At 43.2% G+C, this 12220-nt stretch overlaps 1 protein-coding gene across 4 annotated transcripts in view; it reads right to left on the bottom strand.

The window, feature by feature from the left end:
* The window catches only part of BRD1 (bromodomain containing 1), a 94381-nt gene that overhangs the window by 69961 nt on the left and 12200 nt on the right, over positions 1-12220 (bottom strand). The gene's annotated exons all lie outside the window — the stretch shown is intronic.

The following is a 12220-nucleotide window of genomic DNA, read 5'->3' on the forward strand; positions in this document are numbered from 1 at the left end:
GTTGTGGAGGGTGGAAACATTAGGCTAGAATGAATTCTGGTCAATATTAAAATTTTATATTAACTGAATTTCTTAATAGTGAACATAATTAAATATACTAACACCCCCTGGTGCATCTAATATGAGCCCACAAATTGTCCCCCTATATGCAGTATGAGCAGTCACAAAGTTCCTTATACACAAGACACACAATGATACATATAGCAAAAACACACCTCGCTCCAGTTCCCTCAGTGCACTTATGCATCACACAACTGAAGCAAAGTATTAACGTGAGTGATGAGCGAACGTGCTCGGATAAGGAGTTATCTGGGTATGCTACCAGACTGACTTCGGCGTACGCGGCTGCTCGAAAGCCACAACACATGCATGGATAGCCTGTTTGTTAATCATTCCCTGCATGTGTTGTGACTAACAACAGCGAGATATGCAGCCAAGGGAACTCTAAACATATTTTTTGTGTACGCCAAAGTCACTCGGTTAGCACAGGACCATGCTCGGACAACACCTTATCTGAGCACATTCGCTTATCACTAATTAACATATGTCTCAATCGCACACGCTGACTGGTGAAAGAAGGAGCCTGCTCCCTCCTCCATCGTCATTATATTTACTGCAATGAGCATCGTGAGGATAGCCGTGACATCAGAAAGTTGGGCGGCCACATGGTCCGGCCTATCGACCATTGCTTTCAGTCCTTTGGCTGTCTTGATTCAAAGGCCGGGTTGGAACAACCAGATGTGGCCAGGACCAGCCAGTGGTACAAAAAAAAGAAAAAAAAAGCTTTCCACAGACATGATCACCCATTGATAGAAATAAGCAGAAGGTTGAAAACCAACCAAACTCAAAAAGGAAAAGGGGGGTGCCCACAAATTCAAGATAAATAGCACACTAAAGGGACCTAGAACATAACATTTAATATACCTATTAAAATGACATGACAACACGCATAGACAAACATGTGTATTACCAACAATTGGTCAAACGATTATCTAATACTAAAAGAAATCAAGATAATGGTACTAAAAGCAGAATGAAGCTCTCCAATTCACAACTGCTTATTCAGCTAGCATGTCTTTATCAGAACTCAGCAATATAACTGAAGGAAAATATATACCAATGCTGCTGCTTGTACCCGTATACTCTTGCTCAAAATGTGACATTCATCAGTACCACTGATTATCACTGTGCTTGCAAAAGTCAATACAAAGAGTGCATGATATAGTATGGAACAATCTCACCCGTTCCTGAAGATGCCATATAAAAGATGCACTCCACCATTCAGGAGATCCAACAAAACGATGTATAACTCCATAGACCTTTCCTATTCAGGACCACCTCCCTACGCGCTTCATTCCAAGAAAAGGAAATCAGGGGATCCCCTGATTTCCTTTTCTTGGAATGAAGCGCGTAGGGAGGTGGTCCAGAATAGGAAAGGTCTATGGAGTTATGCATCGTTTTGTTGGATCTCCTGAATGATTGAATGGTGGAGTGCATCTTCTATAGGGTCACCCATTGACTTCAAAGTTCTGGGCACTTTGCATATAACACGGCAATGACGTGGTAAATTATAATTACATAGAAAGTGTGTTGGCCACAACATGCAAAATAAAATAAATTACAAAAGTAAATTAAAAACTAAAATCTGCTGACAGTCTAAATAACTGCTTTGAGCACCACGTTGTTGTTAATATTAACCCCTTTCTGTCATTAGACATACTATCCCGTCGAGGTGGGGTGGGCCCGTATGACCACCGACAGGATAGTACGTCATATGCGATCAGCCGCGCTCACGGGGGGAGCACGGGCGAGTGTCAGCTGACTATCGCAGCTGACATCCGGCACTATGTGCCAGGAGCAGTCACGGGCCGCCCCCGGCACATTAATCCCCGGCACACTAACCCCCGGCACACTGCGATCAAACATGATCGCTGTGTTCCGGCAGTATAGGGAAGCATCGCGCAGGGAGGGGGCTCCCTGCAGGCTTTCCTGAGACCCCCGGAGCAACGCCATGTGATCGCATTGCTCCGAGGTCTCTTACCTCCTCCTCCCTGCAGCAGGCCCGGATCCAAAAAGGTCGCGGCATCCGGGTCCTGCAGGGAGGTGGCTTCACAGCGCCTGCTCAGAGCAGGCGCCGGGAAGCCTGGAGGAGCTGTGCACGTCAGATCGCCGATCTGACAGAGTGCTGTGCAAACTGTCAGATCAGCGATCTTACACTATAACATGATGCCCCCCCCATTCCCCGGGGCAATGTTATAGTGTAAAAATTATATATATATATATATATATATATATATATATATATATATATATATATATATATATATATAATGTGGCTGCATCCATACTGATCTTGCACTCCTCCCATTGACCTTGCAGATGGCGGTAATCAGCTTTACCTGCCCATAAATTGTAGGTTTAGCCCAGAGTGACATGTTTTGTCCATAGTTGTAGGCTGGTGGCCCAAGAGTGGCATGTATGGTAGAGTAGGACCCATCAGAGGGAGATCACCTTGACGTGGTTGATGGGCACACATGAATTGGCCAATATATGCGCTAAGAATCTTCATTACTGTAAGTTTTATGAAAAAAAAATTTTTGAAAAAAATTTGTAAAAAAAATATTTTTGAAGTATAATTCATATTGAATATTTGTCTGTTTTCACATGGCCTAGATTCATGTACTGCTGTGTTTTTTTTGTGTGTGTATATATATATATCCCACTAGTTAACCCCTTCAGTGAACTCAGTAAAAAAAAAAAAAAAAAAAAAAAAAAAAAGAGGCAAAAAACAACGCTTTATTATCATACCGCCAAACAAAAAGTGGAATAACATGCGATCAAAAAGACGGATATAAATAACCATGGTACCCCTGAAAACGTCATCTTGTCCCGCAAAAAACGAGCCGCCATACAGCGTCAAAGAAAAAAAATAAAAAAGTTAGTCCTCAGAATAAAGCGATGCCAAAATAATTATTTTTTCTATAAAATAGTTTTTATCGTATAAAAGCGCCAAAACATAAAAAAATGATATAAATGAGATATCGCTGTAATCGTACTGACCCGAAGAATAAAACAGCCTTATCAATTTTACCAAACGCGGAACAGTATAAACGCCTCCCCCAAAAGAAATTCATGAATAGCTGGTTTTTGGTCATTCTGCATCACAAAAATCAGAATAAAATGCGATCAAAAAATGTCACTTGCCCGAACATGGTACGAATAAAAACGTCAACTCGTCCCGCAAAAAACAAGACCTCACGTGACTCTGTGGACCAAAATATGGAAAAATTATAGCTCTCAAAATGTGGTAACGCAAAAAATATTTTTGGCAATAAAAAGCGTCTTTCAGTGTGTGACAGCTGCCAATCATAAAAATCCGCTAAAAAACCCGCTATAAAAGTAAACCACCCCCTTAGTTAGCGAAAAATTTAAAAAATGTATTTATTTCCATTTTCCCGTTCGGGTTAGGGCAAGGGTTAGGGTTGGGGCTAGGGTTAAGGCTACAGTTAGGGTTGGGGCTAAAGTTAGGGTTTGGATTACATTTACGGTTGGTAATAGGGTTAGGGGTGTGTCAGGGTTAGGGGTGTGGTTAGGGTTACCATTGGGATTAGGGTTTAAGTTATAATTGGGGGGTTTCCAGTGCTTAGGCACATCAGGGGCTCTCCAAACGCGACATGGCGTCAGATCTCAATTCCAGCCAATTCTGCGTTGAAAAAGTAAAACAGTGCTCCTTCCCTTCCAAGCCCTCCCGTGCGCCCAAACAGGGGTTTACCCCAACATATGGGGTATCAGCGTACTCCGGACACATTGGACAACAACTTTTGGGGTGCAATTTTTCCTGTTACCCTTAGGAAAATACAAAACTGGGGGCTAAAAAATAATTTTTGTGGAAAAAAAGGATTTTTTATTTTCACGGCTCTGCGTTATAAACTGTAGTGAAACACTTGGGGGCTCAAAGTTCTCACAACACATCTAGATAAGTTCCTTGGGGGGGGGGGGGTCTAGTTTCCAATATGGGGTCACTTGTGGGGGGTTTCTACTGTTTAGGTACATTAGGGGCTCTGCAAAAACAATGTGACCTCTGCAGACCAATCCATCTAAGTCTGCATTCCAAATGACGCTCCTTCCCTTCCGAGCTCTGCCATGCGCTCAAACGGTGGTTCCCCCCACATATGGGGTATCAACGTACTCAGGACAAATTGTATAACAACTTTTGTGGTCCATGTTCTCCTGTTACCCTTGGAAAAATAAAACCAAATGGAGCTGAAATAAATTTTTTGTGAAAAAAAGTTAAATGTTCATTTTTATTTAAACATTCCAAAAATTCCTGTGAAACACCTGAAGGGTTAATAAACTTCTTGAATGTGGTTTTGAGCACCTTGAGGGGTGCAGTTTTTAGAATGGTGTCACACTTGGGTATTTTCTATCATATAGACCCCTCAAAATGACTTCAAATGAGATGTGGTCCCTAAAAAAAAAAAATGGTGTTGTAAAAATGAGAAATTGCTGGTGAACTTTTAACCCTTATAACTCCCTAACAAAAAAAAAAATTTGGGTTCCAAAATTGTGCTGATGTAAAGTAGACATGTGGGAAATGTTACTTATTAAGTATTTTGTGTGACATATCTCTGTGATTTAACTGCATAAAAATTCAAAGTTGAAAAATTGCAAAATTTTCAAAATTTTCGCCAAATCATCGTTTTTTTCATAAATAATCGCAAGTAATATCAAAGAAATGTTGCCACTATCATGAAGTACAATATGTCACGAAAAAACAATCTCAGAATCAGTGGGATCCGTTAAAGTATTCCAGAGTTATAACCTCATAAAGTGACAGTGGTCAGAATTGTAAAAATTGGCTCGGTCATTAAGTACCAAATTGGCTCTGTCACTATGGGGTTAAAATGGATTGCATTCATATTAATGTAATACTATGGTTTAGCGCAGATCGCCATTGTTTTCTCAGAAAACGATTGCAATAATATTGGTGGTGCATCCAAGAATCGGATTAAATGCACTCGTACAAGTCAAGCATGCATGTGAAGCATCACACTGCACTCAGATGTCATCCGAACACCATTTTTTTTAGGGACCACATCACATTTGAAGTCATTTTGAGGGGTCTGTATGATAGAAAATAACCAATTGTGACACCATTCTAAAAACTGCACCCCTCAAGGTGCTCAAAACCACCTTCAAGAAGTTTATTAACCCTTTACGTGCTTCACAGGAACTGAAACTATGTGGAAGTAAAAAAATGAACATTTAACTTTTTTTTGCAAACATTTTACTTCAGAACCATTTTTTTTTATTTTCACAAGTGTAAAAACAGAAATTTAACCATAAATTTTGTTGTGCAATTTCTCCTGAATACGCCGATACCCCATATGTGGGGGTAAACCACTGTTTGGGCGCACCGCAGAGCTTAGAAGTGAAGGAGCGCCGTTTGACTTTTTCAATGCAGAATTGGCTGGAATTGAGATTGGATGCCATGTCACGTTTAGAGAGCCCCTGATGTGCCTAAACAGTGGAAACCCCCCACAAGTGACACCATTTTGGAAACTAGACCCCTTAAGGAACTTATCTAGATGTGTGGTGAGCACTTTAAACCCCCAGGTGCTTCACAGAAGCTTATAACGAAGAGCCATGAAAATAAAAAAAAAAATCGCATTTGTTTACACAAAAATGATCTTTTCGCCCACAAATTCTTATTTTCACAAGGGTAACAGGAGGAATTAGACCACAAAAGTTGTTGTGCAATTTCTCTTGAGTACGTCCATACCCTATATGTGGGGGTAAACCACTTTTTGGGCACACCGCAGAGCTTGAAAGAGAAGTTTTACTTTTTCAATGTAGAATTGGCTGGAATTGAGATCGGACGCCATGTCGCGTTTGGAGAGCCCCTGATGTGCCTAAACAGTAGAAACCCCCCACAAGTGACCCCATTTTGGAAACTAGACCCCTTAAGGAACTTATCTAGATGTGTGGTGAGCACTTTAAACCCCCAGGTGCTTCACAGAAGAAAATAACGTAGAGCCGTGAAAATAAAAAAATCTCATTTTTTCTACAAAAATGATTTTTTTGCCCCCAAATGTTTATTTTCACAAGGGTAACAGGAGAAATTAGACCACAAAAGTTGTTGTCCAATTTGTCCTGAGTAGGCTGGTACCCCATATGTGGGGGTAAACCACTGTTTGGGCGCACAGCAGAGCTCGGAATGGAAGGAGCGCCGTTTTGGAATGCAGACTTTGATAGAATGGTCTGCGGGCGTTATGTTGCGTTTGCAGAGCCCTTGATGTACCTAAACAGTAGAAACCCCCCACAAGTGACCCCATTTTGGAAACTAGACCCCCCCCAAGGAACTTATCTAGATATGTGGTGAGAACTTTGAATGCCCAAGGGCTTCACAGAAGTTTATAATGCAGAGTCGTGAAAATAAAAAATATTTTTTTTTCCACAAAAAAGATTTTTTAGCCCCCAAGTTTTTACTTTCACAAGAGTAACAGGAGAAATTGGACCGCAAAAGTTGTTGTCCAATTTATCCCGAGCATGCTGATGCCCCATATGTGGGGGTAGACCACTGTTTGGGCGCACGGCAGAGCTCAGAAGGGAGGGAGCACCAATTGACTTTTTGAGCGCAAAATTGGCTGTCGTGTTTGGAGACCCCCTGATGTACCTAAACAGTGAAACCCCCCCAATTCTAAATCCAACCCTAACCCCAACACACCCCTAACCCTAATCCCAACCCGATCGATAATCCTAGTCACAACCCTAACGATAATCACAACCCTAACCCCAAAACAACCCTAATCTCAACCCTAACCAAAACCCTAAATCCAACACACCCCTAATCCTAATCTCAACCCTAACCTCAAACCTAACCCCAATCCCAATACACGCCTAACCCTAATCCCAACCCTAACCTTAATCCCAAACCTAACCCTAATCCCAAACGTAACCCTAATGCCAACCCTAACCCTAATACCAACCCTAATCCAAACCCTAACCCTAATCCCAACTCTAACCCTAACTTTAGCCGCAACCCTAGCCCTAACTTTAGCCCCAACACTTGCCCTAACTTTAGCCCCAACCCTAACTTTAGCCCTAACCCTAAATTCAGCCCCAACCCTAACTTTAACCCTAACTCTAGCCCTAACTTTAGCCCCAACCCTAGCCCTAATTTTAGCCCCAACCCTAAGGCTACTTTCACACTTGCGTCGTGTGGCATCTGTCGCAATTCGTCGTTTTGGACAAAAAACGGATCCTGCAAATGTGCCCGCAGGATGCCTTTTTTGCCCATAGACTTGTATTGCCAACGGATGGCCACACGTTGCGTCCATCGTGCACTGGATCCGTTGTGTTTTGGCGGACCATCGTCACAAAAAAAAAGTTCAATGTAACCTTTTTTTTGTACTTCGCGTCCGCCATTCCCGCGCATGCGTGGCCGTAACTTTGCCCCCTCCTCCCCAGGACATAGACTGGGCAGCAGATGCGTTGAAAAACTGCATCCGCTGCCCACGTTGTGCACAATTTTCACAACGTGCGTCGGTACGTCGGGCCGACGCATTGCGAAGGCCCCGTACCGCCGCAAGTGTGAAAGAAGCCTAACCCTGGCCCTAACCCCAAATTTAACCCCAACCCTAATTTTAGCCCCAACTCCTCTCTCCTGCCGGCCGGCAGATGGCGGGCGCACTGCGCATGCGTCCGCCATTTTCTTTCCCGATGAAGAAGCCGGAGGACAGGAGGGGACGCAGGAGGACCCAGGGACACTGGTAAGTATGATAGGGTCCCCGAATCCCCCTATTTCTCTGTCCTCTGATGTGCGATCACATCAGAGGACAGAGAATGACAGATTGCTTTTTTTTTGCGACCGCCGGTAAAGTTAATCACCGGCGATCGCAAAACAGGGGTCGGTAAAAACCGACCCCGATCATGTTCTTTGGGGGTCTTGGCTACCCCCGGCAGCAGAGACCCCAAAGATCCTCCGGGTGCCGGCCGGCGGGCGCACTGCGCATGCGCCCGCCATTTTTTTGCCGGAAAAAGATGGCGGCGCCCACCGGGAGCCACGAGGAGCACCGGGGGAGACAGGTGAGTACCCCATTTCTCTGTCCTCTGATGTGCGATCACATCGGAGAACAGAGAAATTAAAAGGGAAATCACGTTTTTGGGGTTTTTTTGCGATCGCCGGTAAACGGTTAATTACCGGCGATCGCAACTCGGGGGTCGGTAAAAAACCCTCGAATCATTTTCTCTGGGGTCTCGGCTACCCCCGGCAACAGAGACCCCAAAGAAAATCCGACTCTGGGGGGCACTATCCACTTTTTCCACAGCGCCGTTAATTAACGGCGCTGTGGTTTAAGTACCCTTAACTGCCGCCGTTAAAAAGCGTATCGGCGGTCGTTAAGGGGTTAAATGGATTTATATGCTCGTGTGAGAGAGCGCTAAAGGAGAATAACAGCTCACCTATAACCTCAAACTGACTTTGAGAAAATAAATCCATTGATGAAAGAAAACCGCACACACGGCTGTCCTTCTCCACCCGGCAAATCAGTTTCACCATTTTCTACATCCTGGGGGTGCAGATATATGGGGGAGGAAGGAGCTGTAAGGTCTCTAACCCATCATTCAGCCTAGAGTTTAGCGCAGCAGGCATGAGGACGCCACTAGATGGCGCCTGCTGTGCGGAGTCTCAGTGTGCACACAACAAAGACTGAAGCACATCCTGGGAGAGGAATGAGGGAAAGGTGTGTAGGATTTACTCCATTAGGCTGTGTGCACACGATGCAGAATTGGTGCAGTATTTTCTGCACAAAATCTGCATCTCCTCGCAGACTCCGCAGCTGCGTTTTTGATGCGTTTTTTACGTGGTTTTGATGCGTTTTTTGTGTGGATTTTCTGCAGATTTTAGCACTGCGGATTTCTATTAACCCCTTCACCCCCAAGGGTGGTTTGCATGTTAATGACCGGGCCAATTTTTACAATTCTGACCACTGTCCCTTTATGAGGTTATAACTCTGGAACGCTTCAACGGATCTTGGCGATTCTGACATTGTTTTCTCGTGACATATTGTACTTCATGATAGTGGTAAAATTTCTTCGATATAAGTTGCGTTTATTTGTGAAAAAAACGAATATTTGGCGAAAATTTTGAAAATTTCGCAATTTTCCAACTTTTAATTTTTATGCCCTTAAATCACAGACATATGTCACGCAAAATACTTAATAAGTAACATTTCCCACATGTCTACTTTACATCAGCACAATTTTGGAACCAAAATTTTTTTTTGTGACGGAGTTATAAGGGTTAAAAGTTGACCAGCAATTTCTCATTTTTACACCACCATTTTTTTTTAGGGACCACATCTCATTTGAAGTCATTTTGAGGGGTCTATATGATAGAAAATACCCAAGTGTGACACCATTCTAAAAACTGCACCCCTCAAGGTGCTCAAAACCACTTTCAAGAAGTTTATTAACCCTTCAGGTGTTTCACAGGAATTTTTGGAATGTTTAAATAAAAATGAACATTTAACTTTTTTTCACACAAAATTTATTTCAGATCCAATTTGTTTTATTTTACCAAGGGTAACAGGAGAAAATAGACCCCAAAATTTGTTGTACAATTTGTCCTGAGTATGCTGATACCCCATATGTGGGGGTAATCCACTGTTTGGGCGCATGGCAGAGCTCGGAAGGAAAGGAGCGCCATTTGACTTTTCAATGCAAAATTGACTGGAATTGAGATGGGACGCCATGTTGCATTTGGAGAGCCCCTGATGTGCCTAAACATTGAAACCCCCCACAAGTGACACCATTTTGGAAAGTAGACCCCCTAAGGAACATATCTAGATGTGTGGTGAGCACTTTGACCCAACAAGTGCTTCACAGAAGTTTATAATGCAGAGCGGTAAAAATAAAAAATCATATTTTTTCACAAAATTGATCTTTTCGCCCCCAATTTTTTATTTTCCCAAGGGTAAGAGAAGAAATTGGACCCCAAAAATTGTTGTGCAATTTGTCCTGAGTACGCTGATACCCCATATGTGGGTGTAAACCATTGTTTGGGCGCAGGGCAGAGCTCGGAAGGGAAGGAGCGCCATTTGACTTTTCAATGCAAAATTGACTGGAATTGAGATGGGACGCCATGTTGCATTTGGAGAGCCCCTGATGTGCCTAAACATTGAAACCCCCCACAAGTGACACCATTTTGGAAAGTAGACCCCCTAAGGAACTTATCTAGATGTGTGGTGAGCACTTTGACCCAACAAGTGCTTCACAGAAGTTTATAATGCAGAGCCGTAAAAATAAAAAATCATATTTTTTCACAAAAATGATCTTTTTGCCCCCAATTTTTTATTTTCCCAAGGGTAAGAGAAGAAATTGGACCCCAAAAATTGTTGTGCAATTTGTCCTGAGTACGACGATACCCCATATGTGGGGGTAAACCACTGTTTGGGCGCATAGCAGAGCTCGGAAGGGAAGGAGCCCTATTTTACTTTTCAATGCAAAATTGACTGGAATTAAGATGGGATGCCATGTTGCGTTTGCAGAGCCCCTGATGTGCCTAAACATTAAAAACCCCCACAAGTGACACCATTTTGGAAAGTAGACCCCCTAAGGAACTTATCTAGATGTGTTTTGAGAGCTTTGAACCCCCAAGTGTTTCACTACAGTTTATAACGCAGAGCCGTGAAAATAAATTCTTTTTTTTTTCACAAAAATTATTTTTTAGCCCCCAGTTTTGTATTTTCACAAGGGTAACAGGATAAATTGGACCCCAAAATTTGTTGTCCAATTTGTCCTGAGTATGCTGATACCCGATATGTGGGGGGGAACCACTGTTTGGGCGCATGACAGAGCTCGGAAGGGAAGGAGCGCCATTTGGAATGCAGACTTAAATGGATTGGTCTGCAGGCGTCACGTTGCATTTGCAGAGCCCCTGATGTACGCAAACAGTACAAACCCCCCACAAGTGACCCCATATCGGAAATTAGACCCCCCAAGGAACTTATCTAGATGTGTTGTGAGAACTTTGAACCCCCAAGTGTTTCACTACAGTTTACAACGCAGAGCCGTGAAAATAAAAAATCTTATTTTTCCCACAAAACTTATTTTTTGGCCCCCAGTTTTGTATTTTCCCAAGGGTAGCAGGAGAAATTGGACCCCAAAAGATGATGTCCAATTTGTCCTGAGTACGCTGATACCCCATATGTTGGGGTAAACCCCTGTTTGGGCACACGGGAGAGCTCGGAAGGGAAGGAGCACTGTTTTCCTTTTTTAACGCAGAATTGGCTGGAATTCAGATCGGATGCCATATCCCGTTTGGAAAGCCCCTGATGTGCCCGAACAGTGGAAACCCCCCAATTATAACTGAAACCCTAATCCAAACACACCCCTTACCCTAATCCCAACAGTAACCCTAACCACTCCTCTAACCCAGACACACCCAACCCTATTCCCAACCGTAAATGTAATCCAAACCCTAACCCTATCTTTAGACCCAACCCTAACTGTAGCCCCAACCCTAGCCCCAACCCTAGCACTAGCCCTAACACTAGCCCTAACACTAGCCCTAACACTAGCCCTAACACTAGCCCTAACACTAGCCCTAACACTAGCCCTAACACTAGCCCTAACACTAGCCCTAACACTAGCCCTAACACTAGCCCTAACACTAGCCCTAACACTAGCCCTAACACTAGCCCTAACACTAGCCCTGACCCTAACCCTAACCCTAGCCCCAACCCTAGCCCTAACCCCAACCCTAGCCCTAACCCTAGCCCCAACCCTAGCCCTAACCCTAGCCCTAACCCTAACTCTAGTCCTAACTCTAGCCCTAACCCTAACCCTAATGGGAAAATGGAAATAAATACATTTTTTTATTTTTCCCTAACTAAGGGGGTGATGAAGGGGGGTTTGATTTACTTTTATAGCGGGTTTTTTTGCGGATTTTTATGATTGGCAGCCGTCACACACTGAAAGATGCTTTTCATTGCAAAAAATATTTTTTGCGTTACCACATTTTGAGAGCTGTAATTTTTCCATATTTGAGTCCACAGAGTCATGTGAGATCTTGTTTTTTGCGGGATGCGTTGACGTTTTTATTGGTAAAATTTTCGGACACGTGACATTTTTTGATCGCTTTTTATTCCGATTTTTGTGAGGCAGAGTGATCAAAAACCAGCTATTCATGAATTTCTTTTTGGGGAGGCGTTTATAC

This window comes from Ranitomeya variabilis, chromosome 5 (genome assembly GCF_051348905.1).
Source record: "Ranitomeya variabilis isolate aRanVar5 chromosome 5, aRanVar5.hap1, whole genome shotgun sequence".
Taxonomy (NCBI): domain Eukaryota; kingdom Metazoa; phylum Chordata; class Amphibia; order Anura; family Dendrobatidae; genus Ranitomeya; species Ranitomeya variabilis.